This window comes from Leptonychotes weddellii, chromosome 13 (genome assembly GCF_054177405.1).
Source record: "Leptonychotes weddellii isolate Sample4059 chromosome 13, ASM5417740v2, whole genome shotgun sequence".
NCBI lineage: Eukaryota > Metazoa > Chordata > Mammalia > Carnivora > Phocidae > Leptonychotes > Leptonychotes weddellii.
Window position 1 is genome coordinate 6,736,111 of NC_138381.1, and position 23,522 is coordinate 6,759,632.

At 37.8% G+C, this 23,522-nt stretch overlaps 1 long non-coding RNA gene across 1 annotated transcript in view; it reads right to left on the reverse strand.

Moving 5' to 3' along the window:
- The window catches only part of LOC115939736 (uncharacterized), a 786,065-nt gene extending 773,078 nt beyond the window's left edge, over nt 1-12,987 (reverse strand). The window contains exons 1-2 of the long non-coding RNA XR_014139548.1: nt 12,590-12,987; nt 8,220-8,300 (exon numbers count right to left, since the gene is read on the reverse strand). This is a non-coding gene — a long non-coding RNA (uncharacterized LOC115939736). The remainder of the gene's footprint in view (nt 1-8,219; nt 8,301-12,589) is intronic.
- Nucleotides 12,988-23,522: the final 10,535 nt, after the last annotated feature.

Here is a 23,522-nt window from a genome sequence, read left to right on the forward strand (position 1 = left end):
AAAGCACAACCATGATTGCATATACGAAGGAAAACCACAAGAATTAAATTTTAGTAAGCTGTAACCACATAAGTAAAGCATGAAATCAAAACAGTAGCCATTTATAGACAACTGAATATTAAGTCAGTATTTCCTGCATAGTATGGGTTTCCTTTTCTGCATGTTGATCATCCAGCTAATGCAATGTCCTGCTATTTGGAAGCTGGGACAGTCTCTGTATGAATAACTTGGCAGTGAGGTCCTGGCATGGTTTTGGGATGCAGAGAGCTGTAAGTTCCCTACAACACACGCCAACTCAAGCACCTAGCATCTTCGCAGAGCCGTGGTAACTAGGTCATTCTAGAGACACACATGAGATTTTTTAAAGGAAGGGGCAGCGGTTTTTGAAAATGAAGAACAAGATTCAAGTCATTCTTGGGCGCCTGGGTGGCTCAGTTGGTTAAGCGACTGCCTTCAGTTCAGGTCATGATCCTGGAGTCCCGGGATCGAGTCCCACATCAGGCTCCCTGCTCGGCGGGAAGTCTGCTTCTCCCTCTAACCCTACCCCCCTCATGCTCTCTCTCTCTCTCTCTCAAAAAAAAAAAAAAAAAGATTCAAGTCATTCTTATTCTGTTTTTTTTTTTTTGAGCCAAATACCACCAAACCACATTATTCTGATAAATGGTGATAGCCGTGTTGATAGAGTCACTAACAAGATGCTCTTTGATTTCATTACAATAAAACAACTCACCTCATCTTGATTCCTAAAGTAATTAATCCTTAAATTACCCTCTGATAAGCTGAAAAGATGTTTAGCCTAGCAGGAGAAATATGTTACTAACATAAGGTCAAGATCGCTATTGAAAAGTGCAGCCCATCTGTATTTCTGAAAGTTAAGATCTTCAGGTTTAATTACATAAGTGATTTCATTTTAATCCATGTAGAAAAGATGCCTTTTATTAAAAAGGTGATGATACCTAATGAAAACTAACACAGGGGTTGCTTGATGCCAATATCAGAGGAAGTCTGATTGTGCAAAAAAGCATTGAAAATTACCACTTTACATAAACAAGTTGGTATCTTTTTTAAAAAAGATTTTATCTGAGAGAGAGAGAGAGAGAGCACAGGCAGGTGGAGGGGCAGAGGGAGAGGGAGAAGCAGACTCCCCACTGAGCACAGAGCCTGATCCCAAGTTCATGACCTGAGCCAAAGTCAGACGCTTAACTGACTGAACTGAACCACCCAGGCAGACACCCTGACAAATTGGTATCTTTTAATTTGTATTATTTAATTGGAGTTTTAATCCACAGAATTTTCATTTCTCTTTATCTGTGCTATTTTCTAATATACAGAGCACTTCAGCAAATACTACCATCACTTCGAATCAAAACATAAGTATTTGAACACATATGTAAAAGAAAGTATGAAAAAAATGTGTAAAATAAAAGTATGTGAAATATTAACAAATATGTAAAATACATAGTTCTGAAGTTTGGTTTTTAAAGTAAAATGCACCCCTAAGTTGTCATTTATTGTATTTTGTGATTATAAAGCCTATTTAATAAAAATACAGAACTATCACAAAGAAAAGAAACTAACTATAGACCTCCCACCTAGAGTTAACCTACACACACACACACACACACACACACAGCTCAAAATTGAATCATACTGCACATAGCCTATTACAATCTACTCTGTTCTTTTAAAATTCTGTCATTTCATCTGTGATTTTCTAAAATATAAGCATTAATCAGGAAAACAATTAGAATATAATAATGTGTTTTTCTTCAGGAATTTAAAGCAAAGGATGATGGAAATAAAACTCAAAACTGCTGATTGCTTTATTCATCATTCCATTTGGTCTCTTAGTTATATTTATGAATCTCATTGCATTACCCAAGTCAAGCACAAATGGCCAGGACAGAAGTGGAAAAATGGTTTTAAATTATATCTAGGACTGATAAGTTACGATTAGAGGGTATAGGTAAAACATCTTTGCTCCTTTCTGTACACAACTGAGTTTTAGTCTCCACCCAGTATGTGTGCATCTTCTTAAGTCTGATTGCCCTTAGAATCACCTGGAGAGGGGCACCTGGGTGGCTCAGTTGGCTCAGTGTCCGACTCTTGATTTTGACACAGGTCATGATCTCAGGGTCCTGAGATCAAGCCTGTGTGCTCTGCACTCCACAGGGAGTCTGCTTGAGATTCTCCCTCTCCCTTTGCCCCTCCCCACCACGCTCACACTCTCTCTCTCTAATAAATAAATAAATCTTAAAAAAAAATAAAAAAGAATCACCTAAAGAGCTTCTATAATGTGCTGCTTCCTGGGCCTAATCACAAACCATTTAAATGAGAAACATTTGTGGTCCCTCACAATCTTTACAAAAGCTCCCTGCATTAAGCTGTATTGAGGATTGACATGCAGTGAGGATTGATAACTACTGGTCTACCTGATATCTAAATCAAGACATTAAATGAGATCATCAAGAGATCAATTGTCAATGGCGAAGAAAAGAGACCTAAAGAGTGAGCCCTGGGATCTTCCAGCATTTAGGGAGGTAGAGAGATAACAGTGAAAAGGAGCGCCAAAGAAGTTCCAGGAAAACCAGGAGAGGACGGGGTTCTCATAGCCCAAATGGAAGAAGTGTTGCAAGGAAGAAGAGGATGGCTCTCTATGGCAAATGGTAAGTCAGGAAATATAAGGATTGAGTGTTGACCATGAAATTTAGCAAGAGAGAGGACCCTGGTAACCTTGACAAAAGCAGTTTTGGAAAACTGATGGGAGACAAAATTGATTAGAGTCTGTTTATACAAAACCGGGAGAAAGTGGATATTTAAAAATCTTTTAAGGATTCTTGTTATTAATAGAGCAGAGAAATGAGTTAGGAACTGAAGAGATTGTAGTGTCAAGGGAAAGGCATTTTTAAGGGGGAAATGACAAGTCTGTATACTGACAAGAATGATCCAGAGAAGAGGAAATAATTATGATGTAGAAGATTGCAGGGACAATTGTTGAAGTAATGTCCTTGAGTATATATGGCTTTGGATGACTCAGTGATAGCTCATCTGTAGGAGGAGGAATGGCAGAAGTATGGTATTGATGCATGTAGGTCAGGAGACTACTTTGGGAAATGCTTCTGACTGCTTCTCTTCTCTCTGGGCAGAAAGAAACAAGGTCATCACCTTACAATGAGGATGACAGTGGTGCTGATGGAGACCTGAGTGGAGAGAATAGGGGAAAGAGGCCCCTCACAGAGACTAACATTAAATGACCCAGAGAAATGGACATCCTCTACCCATACCACCATAGTGTTTTGTACACAGTAGACACTCATTTAGGTTAAGAAATGAAGGTTTCTTCATGAAATGTTGCTCCAGTGTAGGCTCAAAAATCAAAAACAAAAACAAAAAACTTTGAGAATCTAGGTTTTATCTTTGTACCCACCAAAATCATCAGAAAGATGCCTATTTGAACAGTATTCCCTTGCTGTGCCTGGATGGCAATGTATTATTATATCCTTGGTTTTTATGGAGGGGCAATAAAAGAAACAGTCCCTTCCTCATTAGAGGTTTTGATGTTGTTTTTGTTTTTGAGGACATTATCTTAAGTTGCTTACTGCCCCCTCTATGAAGCCCCAAGTGAAATGTTTATTCTGAAGATGTCAGAAAAAGCTACTTATATCTCATATTCAAACAAGCACAGTGTACCTCATTAAACAATAAGATCTATATAAATGAGTAACTTCCTTTTTTGTTATGTCTGCAAGAAACTCAGAGCCAAATTTATGCCTCAGCTATAACCATTATTGGGCACATGTGGCCTGCACAATTGGGATCCAATTTTCCCCCTGAAACCTACTTCCTATTTTAATTTACATTTTTCTGAAGTCTAATTTTATTTGAATTTACATTTTACTATTTTCTTCTAAACCACCATGAATTTATTTATGGTATAAAGCAGTGTGTAAATAGAGGTAAAATGGTACAAAAGTATATAAGATTGGAATTGCAAATATGATTTGTCTCCAAGATATTGGTGCATTACTACATGTATACAGTTCTTCAAACTTTTGTGTTCATGATCCCATTCATATGTTCCCTTTAATCCTTTAATTACCAGCCTGAGTTTCCTAGCTAATGAACTAAGATTCATGTCTGAATTAGCATCTTGCCTATCACACAGCGAGCATGTGCTGAAATTTTCATGGGACCAAGACACCCACACCAAGCTCTTCACACTACACTCAATGTCTCCAGATCCCCACAACAAAAGAGCCTAGAAAATTCTGTTCAGAAACTAAAAGTGGATTGTAGTCTTTCAAAAAGTTTCATATTTCAATTGTTTTCTTTCCAATATGAAGTAATAAACAGGCAGCTACATGCTGCCAAAATCTATCAGTATAGATTTTCTTCTTTGTATTTCTCTCTTTTATACTAATGGTTAGTTTTTCTCAACCTGTATTTTAAATGCCTTTGTGTTTCTGATGTTTGCTTTTATTTGTGGTCTCTGCATCAACATTATACAATTAGATCTATAAACACGCTCCCCATCCTCCAACATTATTTGCTTATTTTTACAGAAAGATCTTGAGGAAGAATGGAAGGACTAAGAAAAGAAACTCTCCCCCAAGTGCAGGTAGATATCAAAATACCAATAGAAAATGACAGTGTCCTTTCATTCTGTTGACATTTCAAGGACTGTATTTCTTTTGGGGACCCCCTAAAGGCTTCCAACCCTCAGTTTCACGGACCTTCATCAAAAGATGTTATCATGTTGTGTCAATCGACAAAAATAGCATGATCGCATATAAAATCAAGTGGCACAAAACTCACTCAGCCTCAAAGGCACAATAAATCTGGAGCATTTTTAATATTTAAAATTCTAAACAATATTTTTGTTCTAGGCTTTAAGCATATATTTTTATAGTTACTAGTTTAGCACTTCTTTTAACAGCTCACACAAACAGTGCTGTCTTTGTAAATTCCCAAAGGGACAATTGAGAAAGTGATGTCAAACTGCACCATGGTTGTTAATTCTTAATGTCTGCAGGAAGAGTGTTGGCTCTGGGGTGAGTTCTTAGACTTGACCATGGAAAATGGTAAGGAAAGGATTAGGAAATGGGGGACCCAGGAGACAAAAGAGAAAACAAAGCAAACACAAAAATTAGGACTAGAAATGCAGAGTTGGGAAAAGTAAATTCCTTCATTAGACAGTTGAATACACTGAGGTCCAGGCGGTCTTCAAGACTGGATGCAACGTCTCAGAGCTAATCTGCGTTAAAGCCAAGACTGGTTTGTCATTTTCAAGCCAACCATATCACATCACAGTGCCATAACGAAAAGAGTTAACTCACTGACGGGATTAAAACTGAAAATTCAAGTGTTGCCATCATTATGATAATTGAAGTTTCATGGTGTAATTAACATTTCATCCAAAATGCTGTTGTTGAGTGATAAGTCATTACAAGACTGCATTAAACAGACTAGATTTTTAAATGAAGAGAAATTTTATTCCCAATGAGAAAGGTCTCAATTATGGAAAACAACTGAGAACTACAGTATAAATATCTCCAAGAGCAAGGACACAACATAACACACTAAATATCAGTTAAGGAAATATCAAGATCATCAGAAATACAAAAAAAAAAAAGCAATTCCTAAGGTAGGAACATTTATAATAAAAGTGCATTGTAATTAAAATGCTCTGCCATGTGTAATATCTTGATTCTAGCATTCTGAATTTATTAAGCTCATTCTGATACTCATTTCTCTCCATACTATGAATGTTGGTTTGTGTATCAAATTCTCATCATCCCTAGCAAAAAAAAAAAAAAAATCATATAGAAAAGAAGGAAAGCAGAAGTTCCTTTCTTGTTGTGACAAAATACTTTGCAAAATGAGTGCTGAATCCCATGTGGCAACATGGTAATGAGATGACATGTAATATTTATGTAAATTTTCAAAAGGTTGAAGTATAAGAAATCTTTAGTCACAAGAGGCTTTCTTTAAGCTTATTCACTTCAGAATGTGTATGACAACAAAAGCTCAAAAAATGAAAATTAAGTAATAAATGAATAGTGTTGCATTGTGGAGAAAACATCATCCATGAAAATGAAAATTTGTAATGAAAATCCAACATTACACTGAGTTTAATAAAGCCAGTAATCACCACAACTTAACAATAAAGGCATCCCATGAAATGATGAGTTGACAAGATACAGTAGTTTTTAGCTGCTTATATAAAATATGCAACAAAAGTTTTCAGGGACTAAGATGTTTGTATCCGTTGATGTCTTTAATAATAATAAAAGCATTTAGTTTTTGCTTAACATAGATCCTCCTAAAAAAAACTTCACATGTGCATAGTTTCATTCATATAGCAATACAACACACTTATGGGTGCACAATGAAGAAGATAGAAAGGTAAGTGTGACTTATTCCCAGCCATGAAATTTCTGGCGTAGAGAAAGCACTGGAAAAATGATACTTATCATTAGGGTTTTCTCATCACTTTTAGTCAAGTTCACAGGATTTCCTATCCATTAGAATGATGAGAACAAATGAAATTATACCATCATTGTACATGACATGAATTACCTCTTGTAGAAAATAGGAAATATCCTGACATTATTCTAATATGTTCATTCTCAAAGTAACTGTATATTCTCTAAATAGAAAGATCACAATAAGTTTACCTTCTTTAACTACAGAGTTCTGAAGAATCCAGCGATAAACAGGCATTTGTACTCAACACAAATCATAAAAGAACTTGACAGTGCTCTTCCCTTTTTATCCTATTCCTTCTTCCTGGGCAATCTCATCTACTCCCATAGTGTTGACCGCCAAAAATATGTAGATGATGCCCATTTGTTTGCCCCCGACCTTGTCCCTGAGCTTCTCTAGGTTCTTGGGGCCCAGATGCATCTGGAAATATCTATCTCAACACTACTTAGGCACCTCCAGCTTTGTATGTTTAAAACGGAGTTGTCACCGCATGCATCTGAAACCTGCCCCTTCTCCCGAAGGCACCCTTCATATCAGAGCACCATCATCTAAACTGTCATTCAAGCCAGAACACTTGTCGGTGCCTTTGACCCTGGTCTCTGCCCCAAGCTCCATACCCAACCAAAGAGCACACCAAAAGCATTTCCTCCTAAATATTTCTCAAAAGCATGCCTTCCACTGCATGCCTCACACCATTTTCCCGCTTCAAACCTTCACTATTTCTCACGTGAGTGACTCAAATGGCTCTTCACCAGCCTGCCTGCTTCCCCTCAAAATAGCACCCAGAGAGTCTCCATCTGCTCTCTCTGCAGTTCTGCGCATGTCTCTCTGCCGTAAAGGCCCCGCAATGCTCCCTCCACCCTCCCCCTGCCCCGCCAGAGCCAGATCCCTTAGAATGGCCCATGCTTTTCATGATCTGTCCCTGTCCTACAGTATTAACTTTGTCTTTTGTCACTTCTAGCAACACTATCCTTCACACAGTAGTTTATTATTATTATTATTATTATTATTATTATTATTATTATTATAATTATTAGCACTATTATTATTTCTCCATGCTCCTTTTATCTACCTGTGCCCTCCTGGACTAATCAACCTGTGCTCACACTATTGGACTCGGCTCTTCCAAAAAGCCTTTTCTGAAACCACAGACTCACATAGACGCCTGAGCAAACACATAGGATCATGTTGTCATTTCAGACTCGAATGAACCAGAGAGCTTATCCATTAACAAGTTTTAGTCATAATTTCAAAGATATAGGCAATCAAGTGGCTCAAATTAAATAAGGAGATGTCTGAGGCTCTGAGGTGGTTCCCAAGTCCTTCCTTCCCCAAACAGACAAGAGCCCATGGTAAGCAAAGTCCTCAGAAGTCATTTCCTCTCAGTGGGGATGTTTAGTTTATGAAACATATCCATTTTATGTCACCCAGCTTATGTGACATTATTTCAGGAAATGTATTGACTATAGGCAATCCTTCAACAGAGCCATTTTGTTAAGAACATTCCACAGATAAGGATATTCTAGCAAATATCATTAATCTATTTACTAGGAGGTGCAGTTATCATATTGACAAAGCTACCCAGGTCACCTGTCTTTTTTTTTTCTTTCTGCTAGGAGTATACGCTGACACCCAACCCTGTGGTAGAAAAAGTGTAGATACAAATAGTGGGTCAGCTGATTTAACCCTTTCCTCTCCACCCCCCCCTACATCTTATATTCTAGTAGGAATACCTGAAGTTTTGTCAGAGCTATCTTGATGTGGCTATACTCACAGAGGTCTTCACGTTGGGAGAGCAGATGTTTTAACACAATCTGTAAAAAAACAAAACAAAACAAAACAAAAAACTCTTTTAAAAAACGTATTACCTCATCAATGTGTATAGCTGACCCCTATATCCCATCCACACTTCAACCCTATATACCTCAGTGATTATATTTCCGGGTGGGATAAGGCTTGGGGAAGAGGAAAGAGTCAGAACTTATATGGTCAGAGGTGTTCATTGTGCACAATGACAATTAAGAAAAAGTCAGAAAGGGGGCGCCTGGGTGGCTCAGTCGGTGAAGTGTCTGCCTTTGGCTCAGGTCATGCTCCCTGGGTCCTGGGATCAAGCCCCACATAGGGCTCCTTGCTCGGCGGGAGTCTGCTTCTCCCTCTCCCTCTGCCCCTCCCCTCAAGTCATTCTCTCTCTCTGTCTCTCTCAAATAAATCTTTTAAAAAGAAAAAGTCATATGGAGTCATCAAATTCAGAGAGACAGGAAGCAGAAGGGCAGTTGCCAGGGGCTGGGGGGGGACAGGGGTCAGTGTTTAATGGGGATGGGGCTTCTGTTTGGGAGGATGAAAAAGTTCTGCAAATAGATCACAGTGATGGTTGCACAACAACAACAAAAAAAAAAAAAGAAAAGAAAAGAAAAAGTCATAAACTAAATTTCAAAAGAGTAAAGTTGAATTATTTTTATTCAAACACAGCATTTCCATGTCACGTTCTTTAACAATTTGTATTAAACTTTTCTATATATATATTCATAATTAACTTATAAGTTTCTGAATTTCAGATATTTCCAGACATTCTAAACTTTTTCAATGACATTTCCCTCTCTTTCCCTTAATTAAACTAGAACTTTCTTCTATTGGCACAGTTTCCTCGCTGCTCTAATAAAGGCTAATCATGTGTTTACACCTCAGAGCCCTCAAATTTCAGAGGGGGCATTACAGTCTTGCCTACTCCATAATGCTAGTCACCTTTCATTCTTGCAAGAAACACTCATTCTTTGGGTCTCAAGCTTCTCAATTGTAACATCTTATGCCATTTCAACTGATTGTAATCTACTGACCTAGAAATTCCCTCTTTTCATTTATATCAGATTCATTTACTTAAATATAGAATTATTTGAACTCTCTTATAAGTTTTGATAAAATACATTCTTCTTGAACTTTCTACATTTCATCTAAATTAAAAATTTGTTGTTATAGAATTGTTCAGAATTTCCTCTTACATTATTTGAAATTTCAAAGGACTTATAGTGATGTCCCTTTTAAGTTCCCAATTTTAGTCATTTTACTTTCACCTTTTTTTGATTAGTCTTGTTATGGACTAATTAATTTTGTTAGTCTATTTAAAAACCAAAATTTTATCTGATGGTATTAGCTTTTGCAATTTTGTTCTCTAGTTCATTAAATGTTTATCTTACTTTTATTATTTTCTTCTGTATACTTCCTTTGAACTTAATTTGTTGTTCTTTTTCTAACTTCTTGGGACAGATATGTAGGTCACTGATTTTCAACTTTTCCTCTATTCTAATATATTTAAGGAAATAAATTCCCCCCCAAGTGCAGTTTTAGCTCCATATCTTAAGTTTTGATGGGTCATAATTTTGATGATCCTTTAGTTCTAAATATTTTCTAATTGTCAATTTTTGGTTTTTTTTTTTTAGATGAACTGTCTAATTTAAAAACATCTGGTATTTCCTAACAGCATTTTTTTTAATGTCTAGCTTATTTCAACTATGGTCAAGGAACACTGCAAGATTTTAACTGTCTAAAATCTGTCCACTTGCTTTATGGTCCTAAATATGATAGTTAAATAATCCATGAGTACTGGGAAGAAGCATGCATTCTAGTTGCTGTGTGCAGTGTTTTATATATGACAAGCTTGTTGCTAATCAAGACATTGAGCTCTTTTCTATGCTTTCAGTATTTTATCTGCTTGTGTTACCACTCCCTGAGACAAATGTGGGTTTCTGTTCTTTCCCTTTTATTTTGGTCAATTTGGGCTTCATATAATTTTCTTTATATATTTATATTATTTGAGCTATGTAACTAGGTTTATTTCAATAAAGAATTGTTAAATCTTCTGGTTGTTTTACCCTTTAACCATGATAAATTGTCAATCTTTCTGCTTGCTGACATAGCCACACCAGATTATCTTTTACTACGTTTCTCTGAAGATGTATTTGTAACTTTTCTGGCTTCTTCTATTTAAGATATATCTCTAGTAAACAGCATATAGTCAGATTTGCTTTTTTATTCAGTATAACATTTTTTAAGTTGTTTATAAAGTAATTAGTCATATAAGTAGGATTAAATGCACATTCTTAATATTTGTTTTCTCTTTGTATCAATTTCTCCTCCATTTAGTAGCTGTGCCATTTGGAACATACGACCTCCTTGGTCAATGCTCCAGGGAAAGAATAGCATAGAGAATCGTAAACTGACTCAAATTCGTTTGCCTGGAAGTGTCATGTCAATCTTGATTGCCTTCACTGGACAAAGACAGTCATGTGGCCATGCTGAAACTGAAGGGAGCCAGACCATGTACTTTTCTGTTTCCCCAGGAAGAGAGATGAACCAGATCCATCAGGAACACTGTAATATCTGACATACTCTACATAAATTTTTAAATTTTTATATTTTTATTTTTAAAACTTTTTTATTTTTTAAATTTTTAAATTTTTAAAACTTCCATATGTCAGAGAGTATAACATAAACAATACCAAAAGTCAGGTAACACCTGGGTAGAAACTATTTCAAACATGTATTATAAAAAAAAGACTACTATCCAGAATATATAATGAAATCCCTCTTTTCATTTTAATTATTTCAATTACTTAAATATAGGATTAGACTTTCCTCTTGTGTCAGTTTTGGTGAGTTGCATTCTTTTTTCATTTTCTCCATAGAAATGTCTTGTCAAATATTTCAGACATTTGAGTACTCAAAACATTTATTTCCTGGGGTGCCTGGGTGGCTCAGCTGGTTAAGTGTCCGACTCTTGATTTCAGCTCAGGTCATGATTTCAGTATCATGAGATCAAGTCCCGTGTCGGGCTCCGCACTCCGTGCAGAGTCTGCTTAAGATTCTCTCCCTCTACTCCTCCCCCCATGCTGTCTCTGATTCTTTCTCTCTCTCAAATAAATAAAACCTTTTAAAAAACGCATTTATTTCCTCCATACCTTTGCCCAGAAAGTCACTTAAGTACTCCTGCAAAATGAGAAGTCAAATCCCACAAAACAAAGTAAATCAAGGAATTTAAAATTAAACAGTGATATAGTCATAATACACTGATATAGTAGTATTATAATACATTAATTTCTCCCTTTGTAGATGAAGATCTGAGGCATCAGGCTTTTTCAAATACTCTATGAGAGAATGTAAACATAAAGTTCAGAATGCATGTATCCCATTGCCCAGAAATTCTGCTCCTTGATAGGAGAAAATGAGAGTACAAAAAGGAATGCATTATGAAGCAAATCTATACACAATGACCTGAAAAATCTCTCTCAGACATATTGCTAGGTTAAGAAGCTGCATATCAATATTTAGAGTGGTCTATTTATGTTAAAATTATGCACATAAATAAAACAAAATTATAGGACCTGCTCTTTGTACATGTATGTGCAATATCAGTATATAGAAAATGCTCTCATATGACCAACCACAGATTATCAGTGTGAAATAAGATTGGATGAGGGTTAAGAGGAACTTTTACTTTATCGAAATTGTTTGAATATTTCACAGTGATAATTCAGTAGTTCTTGTGTATGTGTAATCATATGCTAAAAAAATACTAAATAATATACTAAATAAGATACATTCTAAAGAATAACCAGGTTGTTTTCATGTTTATAGAATTACTACACTCTAAGTGTCTTAAAGTGATTTTTCTTGTTTTATCAAAGTAATATATGCACATAATAATGAATCAAGTGGAAGGAAATGTTCGTAATGAAAAAGAATGTTCCTTTTCCCCATTCTTCCCCAGATCTCACCATCCCAACACCATAGCTCAGAGACAAACTTTTAAATCTCTCTGTTTCAAATCTTTTTATAGTTAGCACAAAACATTAAGGAATAGATTTATACCTTCATTTCCCAATTTTAACAATATTTTATATCCCCTTCTAAAAAGATTAAAAATAAAGCTCATTATACTGATTCATACTCTTTCTTTTTCTATAAAGTTGTATAGTTATAATGATATAAACTTTCCTGTTAATTTACCTGAGTAGCTTTGAATAATATATTTAAATATTTCCCATTCCACCAATTTTTTACAGTATCAGTAAAATTTCACTCTGTAAGGTGAGAAAATTAACACCCTTACCATTCTATCCACCTTCCATACAGCTCCTCTTCACTTCTGCTCTCTGCACAACTGGACTTTTTATACTTTCAAAGCTGAAGACATGGATATTTCGTTCTGCCACCACAATCAAGCCTTCTGTGCTTAGTTCGTAGACTGATTCTAAAAGTTGAAAGACCAATAAACAGAATTACATTATTATGACTATGTAATTCTTCACTATTTGAGGTACTCATCATGTGAGGATTGCAATTCCTTTTTCCTCATCCAATGCCATGAGAGACATGAAAGACAAAGTACTAGCACTTTGTCAAATGAATTATTCTTTTGTCATCCTCTATCAGTGACATTATTATGACACAATTTATTTTGCACTGTACTTGGACCATAGCTTTGGGTTGGCCATTTGGTTTTATCCTGGAATTTTTGTGCGCTTTAATTTCTTTGACTGAACTCTGGTACTGCTATGAACTACCATGCTGGAAACTCCCATCTAAGATGGACCCATTCTTTCCCAGATCCCATGCCCATATATTGATTTACTTTTTAATTTTTTTTGAGGAATTAATTAACTTTCTAAGCAAAGGCATGGGGGTAATAAATGTTTTAAGTACTCAAATGTCTGAAATTATGATTTCTCTGGCCTCACCCTTGATTGATACTCAGCTTTGTTTGAAATCTGGGTTCCAAATAAGATCTCCTCAGAATTTTGAAGGTATTTTGAAGGTACCTATTATCTTCTTTCATTGAATTTTGGCAATAAAAAGTCTGCTGTCCGTCTGATTCTCATTTCTTTTATAGGTAACCAGTTTTGTTTTTGCTTGATTTTTCTTCCTAAGATTTTAGAAATTTCTCTATATCCTTGTTAGTTTAAAAACCTTGAGGACATGTTTAGTCTGGGCTTGTTTTCACTCTCTTCATTCTTTAGACTCTTTCAGTAAGATTTGGGCCCTTCCCCAGTACTAAGAAATTATTATTTTTTAATTATTTAAATATGTGTTCTTATCCACATTCTTTTTTCTCTCATTTTGGAATTCTCATAGTCAGATACTGCATCTTCAAGTCATCGATGTCTCTGAGGAGAGACTATCTAGATAACTACATAGGCCCATATCCTCTCTGCTTTTGTAGCTTGGTAGAGAACAGGCTAAGGATGTCACAGTGAGTTCAACAGCGAAACAGGATGACAACAGCCGGTGGGCTCCTGAGAACCCTCCTTTCTAGTAAGACTACTTACATGACCAAGGAGTTTCCACTCTTAGAATATCACACAGATGTTCTCTCACTGCACCCATAAATACATGGGACATTAGGGAACAGCGCTTGTTGACCACAGCAATGACCATCATCATACAGACCACCTACAACTGGCCTAGATGTGGGACAATGAGAGGTAGGGAAATACATACACTCTACTACTTCTCTTGTGGTAGAATTCCCCCTACTTCCAATAAATAACTTCCCCCATTTTAAGGTTCATAACCTTAATTGCACATACAGAGCCCCTTCTGCCACGTGACATGGCACATTCCCAGAGCTGGGTATCAGGGTGTGGACAACTCTGGGAGGTGTTCTGCCTACCACACAAATAGTTACTGGAACAGGTGGATAACTGGATTTAAAAAATATATGCATTGGTTTTCTAGGACTGCCGTAACAAAGCACCACGAAACTGGGTGGCTTTAATAAGAAATTTTCATGTCTCACAGTTCTGGGGGCTGGAAGTCTGAAACCAAGGTTCTGGCAGGGTTGGTTCCTTCTGAGGCTGTGAGGGAAGAGTCTGTTTGAGGTCTGTCTCCTTGGCTTGTACATGGCTGTCTTCGTGTTCACATGACATTCTCTCTATATGCTTGCCTGTGTCCAGTTTCCCCTCTTATAAAGACACCATCATATTGGATTAAGGGATCATCCTATTTTAGTATGACCTCATCTTAACTAATTACATTTACAGTGACCCTATTTTCAAATAAGGTCACAGTAGGAGGTACTAGGGGGCCAGAACTTCTACATACGAATTTTTAAGGGAACACAATTCAACCCATACCACACTGATAAGTGATATTTCTTTCAAATTTTAAGAATTAAGTATTAATATTTTCATAATGTAATTCTTTTCAGATACATATTCTTTTTTTTTTTTTTTTTTCAAAGATTTTATTTATTTATTTGAGAGAGAGAATGAGAGACAGAGAGCATGAGAGGGAAGAGGGTCAGAGGGAGAAGCAGACTCCCCGCCGAGCAGGGAGCCCGATGCGGGACTCGATCCCAGGACTCCAGGATCACGACCTGAGCCGAAGGCAGTCGCTTAACCTACTGAGCCACCCAGGCGCCCCTTCAGATACATATTCTTAAGCATTCTGGGTCATGAGAAATATCCATAAATAAAGAATATAGAAGACAGAAGATAATTTTTATATAATCATCTCAGGGAAACTCTCTTTTACTCTGAAGAAAACAGCTCTGGTAAAATTAAAAAAGTCAAACTTCCCAGTTATTATTCCTAAAATATTAGAACCCCAGCCTCAAATTTTTCCAAAAGAAATATCTATTTCCTTAAAATCAAAAAACCTTAACATGCTGTGTATGTTCCAAAATTAAATTATTTCTGTGCATGTCCTTCCTAGCTAGCTCTCGAGCTGGTAGGATTCTTTGGTTTTATAGAGATCATTCTGGTTATCTTGGGGCATGCCTTAGGCATTAGATGACCTGCAAGCTCCGTCCCATGTAAATCCCCAGTTTTCCCTGACTGATGGCAAATCACCACATCACTCCACAGCCTGCAGAAATGATGACAGCTCAAAGAGTCGCTGCCCTTTCAGCTTTAGGATAAATCCCACACTCCAGAGGTCTTTGTATTATTTGCAGAGCAAGAGCAGAAACAGGTTTCTATAAACAAGAAATATAGGACACCCTCCCTCCTGTGATGCACAGATACAGGACTCCAAATTATGATAGATTATATATAGTGCACCTAGCACAGTGCAAGGCTACCACAAATTTATGGAAAAAAATTTTGCATAAAAATTGGACTGCAGCATTCAGGGATACGGCCCTTGAAAACTTAGAATAAATGACTGCTCATATCACCAATCATTCATTCTACAAACCTTTATTGAGCACTCTGAGTGCAAAGTACCACAACAGGAGGAGTTAGAAATCACGAGGGATGCACATCTTGATCTTACAGGCACTATTGTTCAGCCCCGTGGGATTGCAGGGAAATCAAGCAAAGGAATCTCTCTCTTCTCCACACCTCCTTTTTAAATTAAAAGGACCAATTCAGAAAAACAAAATCCTTTTTGTCAACAGCCTGCCTCTTTTTATACTTCCACTGAACAAACTGTTCAAGGGCAAAATCCGTGGCAGAGATAATAAGGAAGAAGGACTCTCTGCAGCAGCAGGTGTGAGATGAACGGGAGCATGACAGGGTTACCTATGGCTTCCAATTTTCCAGAGAGGGCTTTTCTGCCTGGTTAGGCAAGAAAACGAAAGTAGAGGCAAAAGATGGAAGGACATGTTTTTGCCAAGTTTAAAACTGTCTCAGAATATGTTCCTTCAAGTTTTTCAATAGAGTTCAAAGCTTTTAGCTTCTCAGGTTGTTTTTTTTTTTTTTTTTTTTTTTTTGCTTTTTTTTGTTTTTTTCTGCTGAGAAATTGGAACATTTCATAGAAAATGAACCCTGGAAACAAAAAGATATGTGGATAGGTATTTTCCATAAAATATTTTACACACTGATACATTTCATCACTCAATTCATTAAATCTTAAAATTCAAGACGATTGTGTGTTTAATTAATCAAGGAGGCCCTACAGCCTGCACAAGCAAACCCAAATCTAAGCCTGGGTGTACCTCGAGGTTACAAAGTCAAAATGCTGAGGACAACCAATCACATGCAGCCAGCAAGGCTTCCCACTGGAGCTGGTCAACAGCTTCCCCTTCTGCGTCTGCACTTCATCTATGGAAGTCTTTCCCCTGGCTCCTGTCCACTTGGGCACTGTTAACCATAAATCCAAGTACATAATGGCTCAGCTCAGTCCTCTGTGGGAGTCCTCCCTACACAAAAATCAAGGTGTGGGCAGGGCTGGGTTTTCTCTGGAGGCTCTGGGGAAGACCCCACTTCAAGCTCTTTCAGGTTGTTGGCTGAATTTAGTTGCGGGCAGAACCGGGGCTGAGCTCCTTCTTTGGGGGCTGGCAGCCTGGCCAGGAGTCTCTCTCAGCTCCAGAAGGCCTCCTGCATCCCTCATCATGTCACCCCTTTCATCTCCAAACCAGCAACAGTGGGGTCCAGTCCTTCTCGCACTTCAAATGTCTCTTCCACACCTCCATTGCCTTCTCCTCCCACCATATCTGTCAAAAATTAAGTCCAGGCAGAGAAAATCCTGTGCTTTATTTAAAGGCTCATGTGATTAGATTGGGCCCACCCTAACAATCCCAGAAAATTTCTCTATTTTAAGGTCCACAAACTTAATTGCATAAGTAAATTCTCTTTTGCCATGTAACATAACATATTCATGTGTCCTGGAATTAGGTTGTGGACATCTCTGACAGTCTATGACACACACAATTATTGAGGCAAGTTGATAAGTGATATTTCTTTCACAATGGAAAAATTAGGTATAAAAATAATTCCATAATGCAATATTTTTCATATTACACTCTCAAGCATTCTGCATGGTAAGTGAAGCCAACAATCTTGCTTTGGGATTGTTTTCACTCGCTATAACTTAAACATTATGCATTCACTGCCTTTATGTGAGTTATTACAGTCTAGTGAAGGCTGGAGAATGTGTCATTAGCCTTATTCTTGAAGCTGATAGTGGTTGAGTGACTCATCACCCATCACTCATCAATGACCTCCATGTCTTGATGATGTGATAGATCAGTTCATATTGATTAATGTGAAAATAGGCTCATGTCATTTTTCTTGGTAATCTAAGATAGAAAATGTGAAAATAGCTTCCATTAATTAAAGGTGATCCACAGGAAAATAGTGGATGACAGCAGTGTTGTGATTAGGTTGCATTTTACAGATAGGGCATTGGCTGAAGACAAGTGAAAGCAGATTCTCTGTCTCGATATTTGTTTTCCCACCTCTGGGCTTAGCATGTGATGCTATTACAGAAAACTCTATTTCCAAACCCTTCATTCCAGGAATGATATAATCAAGTAATATGTGACAATGTGTTACCTCACTCTTAGGAAGTGTGGTATTAGCAGTAAATTATCAGCCCCCCATGGGTTACACATGTGTGTGTTTGTGGGTGTTGCCTGAGGCCATTAAAAACAGGCTTAAATATATTTGCATACTGTCAGAAAAATTCATTAACCTTTTTATTTTCAGAGAGAACTGTGTGAAGTACTCCTACATATTAGAAACCATGGGAACAAATATAAACTGAATCACTTGGATCTTTAGGCTTCTAGTTTCTTGTCACACTGAAAAATAAGGAGCACCACAGGATTTCCAATATCCACCTCTCTCCACTTGATGCAGAAGGCATTTTGATCCATAATTAAATTTGAGCTCTTTCTTGCTAAAAGAATTGAAATGTCCGACAGTGCTTTATAAGAAGTTTTGACATTATCTTTCCATTTAGAGCCGTGTTATGACAGCTCACAATTTTCCCTCTAAAAGGGCATAGAAAACACATCACACACTAATTGAGGCCCTGCCTAATCAGGCAAAAATCAGATCTCTTTCAGGCAAACTTTAACTTATGGTAAATCTAGATGTATAATAAACTAAGTCAAATGACCTCCAAAAATAATACAGTCAGGAAATATATTTTGTTCTACTATAAATATTTCTTATGAAAGTTGCTCCTTCTCCCTTCATCCTCCTCCCCTCCCTCTTCCATCTCCTCCTCCTTCACTAATGAAATAGTCTGAGCTCTCAAAGCAACAAGATCTGATGGTTATCTGATTACATGTATTAACAAATCTAAACACAGAATGCTTCTACATGAGGAGAAATGAAGAACCACTAATAATGAAACAAAACACTATCAAGACCCCTCTGCTAAAGAGACAATGCAGAAATGTGTAGTTTAGGTATCTGAAATCTACTGGTTCCACAGATTAAATCATTCCTGCCTACTCTTATGAATGGCTTAATTCATATACTTTGTTCATTCCATTCTTTTAACCTTTCAACAAACACTTGACCAAGAAGCTACTACATACCAAGCATTGTGCTTAGTGGCTGGGAATATGGTTGCAATCCAATCTAGTCCCTGCCCTAGGCTGTGAATCTTAAGAGTTCATTAGGGAAGAAAGATAATAATCAAATAACCACACTGGAAGATTACCTGCAAATTAGTATCTTAAGACCTGCAAATTAGTATCTTTTCCTGTGTCATAAGGAAAAGAGCATATAATGAGGGGCCAGGGAGCTTTTCCAAGGGCATGACCTTTGTGATCCTGAGATCTACAGAATTAGTAGAAATTAATTAGGCAAAGTAAGTGGAGGCAGGTAAGAGAGCATTTCTAGCAGACCCTGAGGGGGTGTGTGTGTCTGTGTGTCTATGTTTTGCTTTGAGGAAGAAAGAAAGAGATATAAAATTTTAGAAAGAGATTATTTTAGGAGTCGGTTCATCAAAGATGGGATCCAGCAGAAAGAAGAAATTATTCTTGTGGTTTGAGTCTTCGGTTGAGCAGTTTAGGTCCATCAACACATGTAGGCACTAAGTTCATGCAGGGCCTGCCAAGAAAGCTGAGGAGGAATGGGGAATGGTCACAGGGTCTCAAGTCACAAAAGGCTCAGAGGGGAAGAGTTCAGGCACTCACGGTTTCTCTCTCTCTCTCTCTCTCCAATTGATCCACAGGGATTTCCAGTCTCATCATTTGACCATATTTTATTTTCGTTTTTGTTTTCAGGATGCTTGTCTACACCAATGGTCAAGAGCATGTATCATATGACCTCACTGATATGAGGAATTCTTAATCTCAGGAAACAAACTGAGGGTTGGCGGAGTGGTGGGGGTAGGAGGGATGGAGTGGCTGGGTGATAGACATTGGGGAATGTATGTGCTATGGTGAGCACTGTGAATTGTGTAAGACTGTTGAATCACAGACCTGTACCTCCGAAACAAATAATACATTAAATGTTAAAAGAAGAAGAAGAAGAAGAAGAAGAAGATAGGAGGAGGGGAAGAATGAAGGGGAGGAAATTGGAGGGGGAGACGAACCATGAGGGACTATGGACTCTGAAAAATAAACTGAGGGTTCTAGAGGGGAGGGAGGTGGGGGCATGGGTTAGCCTGGTGATGGGTATTAAAGAGGACACGTATTGAATGGAGCACTGGGTGTTATACGCAAACAAGGAATCATGGAACACTACATCAAAAACTAATGATGTAATGTATGGTGATTAACATAATATAATAAAAAAAAAGAGCAGCAGCCTTGGCCTCTTTGCTGATGACTGTCATCAGAGCTTCTTGTGACTTTATAGTTGAATTTCAATCATTTGATGAGTGGGTGGCAGCATAAAAGCATTACAGCCCCTGGAGAAAACAGAGCTGTGACTATGGAGACACACATTAACATGAAAATTACTAGTAAGCTTTGGACAATGGCTCCTAACCAAGATCCAGTTTGATCTGGGATCAACCAGAACAATCTCATCCCCAGCCAGGTCTGCAGAAAGCAAGGCTTGATACTAATAGATCTGCATGCAATATGGATTTATTCAAAATGACATGAAAAGGGGAAGAAACTCAGAGAATGTCATTTTTACAATCAAAATCCTTAAGCCAACAGAGAGGGGAAAATAATAGGAAAAGGAAAAAAGGAAGGGATAAAGAAAGGGCTGGCAATCAATTGCTCCCAGCATTAATGGGCTTGGATCTGAAGTTCTGGAGAAAGATGGCTACTTTAAATGTCATGTGCTCTTGGAGAGCCCAAGAGATTCTCAGTGTTTGATCTTACATTGGCATGGATGTCTAGGAGATAGGTGTATGTTGCCTTTTTAACTAAGAGGCATGAACGCAAGGGGCAGTTCCCAGGAGTTTCTCTACAGTGTTTGTGGTTCAGGGCCCCTCCACTAAGGTTTAACAGCACTTTCATATTGCTTTCATTTTCAGTAGAGAAGCTCTCCAAGCTGAACATCATGCAGTGCTTCCTGTGATTTATCTTTGGATAAAACCAAATGAGCTTAATGAAAAGAAGCTTGGCCTTAAAGTTCTACAACATTGGGGCACCAGGGGGGCTCAGTCGGTTGAGCTTCTGACTCTTGATTTTGGCTCAGATCATGATCTCAGGGTCCTGAGATTGAGCCCCGTGTCGGGCTCTGCACTCAATGGAGAGTCTGCTTGAGATTCTCTCTCCCTCTCCCGTTGTCCCTCCACCAGCTTGCTTTCTCTCTCTCTCAATAAATAAATACAATCTTTTAAAAAAATTCTACAACATTAGCCTGTATCAGCCTGTGAACAAGCAGAGTCAAGGATGGGGCTGATATCCCCAATAAGCATGGGCATTCAGTGGCCAGCTCACATGGGGATAGTCTCTAAATTCCTGTTACAATCCACATAATAGTCAGGGGAGCTAAGAGTAAAACCTTTGACCATAGCAACTGAAGTTGCCCAGAGAGTTTTGCAAGTTTCCATTTTAGTGTGTCATTCATTGTTCCTGATTGCTCTGAGGACTAGTGGTGGTAGGACCCGCGAAGCCTCTGGGTGACAGGCAAAGCCTTACAAAGCCCCTTAATTTCTGTTCTTGACTACATGAGTACCCCTAAAAGGAGGGGAATAGGTATTACTCAAGTGGGAATCACAGAGTCTAAAGGATGCTTTGCTACTGTCATGACAATTAGAGAAAGGAGATGATTCCAGCCCACCAGAAAATAGACAATATTCTGTGATTAAGAACATATTCATAATCACACAGGGAAGAACTGAATGAAATCCATTTGCAGATGTTCTAAATGACCTAAATGTTCCAGTTCATGTCCTTGCCCCACCTTTACAGTTTTTCAAAGAGTTTGGGGTTTGACAGCTGGAACATGCAGCAAAGACGTGCTCTATAATCTCATTAAGGTTTCTTTGTTAATACTTATTCAGGACATTTTTAAATTTTCCTTTCCTTGGATAGTTATGGCTTGGCTTTTTAGACACTCTATTTCAGCCTCTCAGTGCAAACCAAATAACCATCTTGGTGCCACCAGATGCCATCTGGGTGAAGCAAACAATCTGATCTTTTCCAATGTGTTATTTCAGGATCAGGTGCTTGATTCTGGAATCAATGCAAGACCTGATGCCAACAGTCAGAAATTCACTTTGGCTTCGAATTTTGGCCTTGTTCGGTGTCCTGGATGCATAGCTTGTTTAGTATATTAATCTGCTAAAAGATGAACCTTAACTTCTCAAAACTGCTTTTATGTGGTTGCCTTGTTTAATTGAAGTACATCAGCTGCAATTATGAAGTAATGTTTCTTCCAAAGCAGACCCAAGTCTTGAATCACTCCAGAACCATTTCTGTCTAGACATTTGCTCTTTTATCTCAGCTAACTGGCAGGCCTTAGTAACGGCTACAATTTTGGCAACCTGTGCAGATTTCATGCCTTGGAGAGGGTGAGATTTAAAAAAGTCTCAGTGGGTTCTGATCACATATCCAGCTTGATAGCTTTCTTGTTCAGTTCTCAAACAGCATTCATTCATACATAATTCACAATCTAGGATATCTAAAGGGGTTTCAAGAAGGTCAGATAAAACCAAGGAAAATTCCCAAATAAGTTCATAGCAGCCAGGAGTTTCTCTCTACTCTGGGAGAAGAATGGCAAATTTTAGGGTGTTGCAGCAATGGACAGAAATTTGTACACGTAAAAGCTAAAGAATTTCAAAAGAAGTCATTCTAGAAACAGAAAAATGTCCTGTCTTTTCAGTCAAAAGGAAGGTTCGAATGGTAGAAGGGATCATGGGGTTAAGTGTAGATCTTAAGTCTAAGTCAGCAGGGCCCTGTGTTGACCTTGAGCTGCCACCCCTGTGTGCAAACAAGGAGGGCAAGTTTTTGTCATGAAATAAATGTGAAGATATAATAAGCAATGGATCTCTGATGTGCATTTTCTTGTTAAGTTAGAATCCACAAAACTCATTTCAATGTACCAATAGAAAGAAAGATTTATGATTATTGAAGAATCCTTTAAGTTGTAAAAAAAAAAATTCTTTCGTGAGTCTATGTAATACAAGGGCTCAGGAGTGTCAGCTTTCATTACCTTATAGGAAGGAGAATCTGGTCCAAAAAAAGTTAGGAATCCAAAGTCTATAATATCCTATGGGACCAAGAAATCCTCTAAAATGTCTTTTGTTAATTGGCCAAGAAAGTCATGAACAGGTTCCAATCTTTAAAGGAAAAGAGACTTTTAATTTTTACTTGATGTCATGGCCAAGAAAATGCACTTGGGTCTGATAAAATTGGAGTTTATCCTTAAAGACTTTATGTCCCTATACACTAATAATGTCAGCAAGTGGAAGAAATCGATTCTGCAAGACTCTCGATCTTGAGAACAAGCAGAAGATCATCCATATATTGTATGAAAGTGGAGTCCTTGGGAAATTGGATGTCTCTAATGGTTCAGGTGTAGTTGAGTATTGGTGAGAAGGAAGATGATGCATCTGTAAAACGTTGGGCACAAATGTCCATCTGTATTGTTGATTTTCTCAAGTGAATGCAAATAGGTACAGTGAGTCTAGGAGAAAGGATATACTAAAGAATGCTGACCATAGTTCTATAGCTGTAAAGTAAGCAGTGGTCTCGGGGGTTGAGAATAGGATGGTTTTAGAGATAGCAGAGAAGCAGCGAAGTAAAATCTCCCTAATGGCCCTTAAATCATGTGCAAAGTGGTAGCCATACCAATTTGTCATTGTGAATGACAAGATAGAGGTATCACAAGGGCTGGTGCGAGAATATTAAGCCCTTGCTGAAGGCCTATGGATATAATGGGCCATAGTCCTTCAAT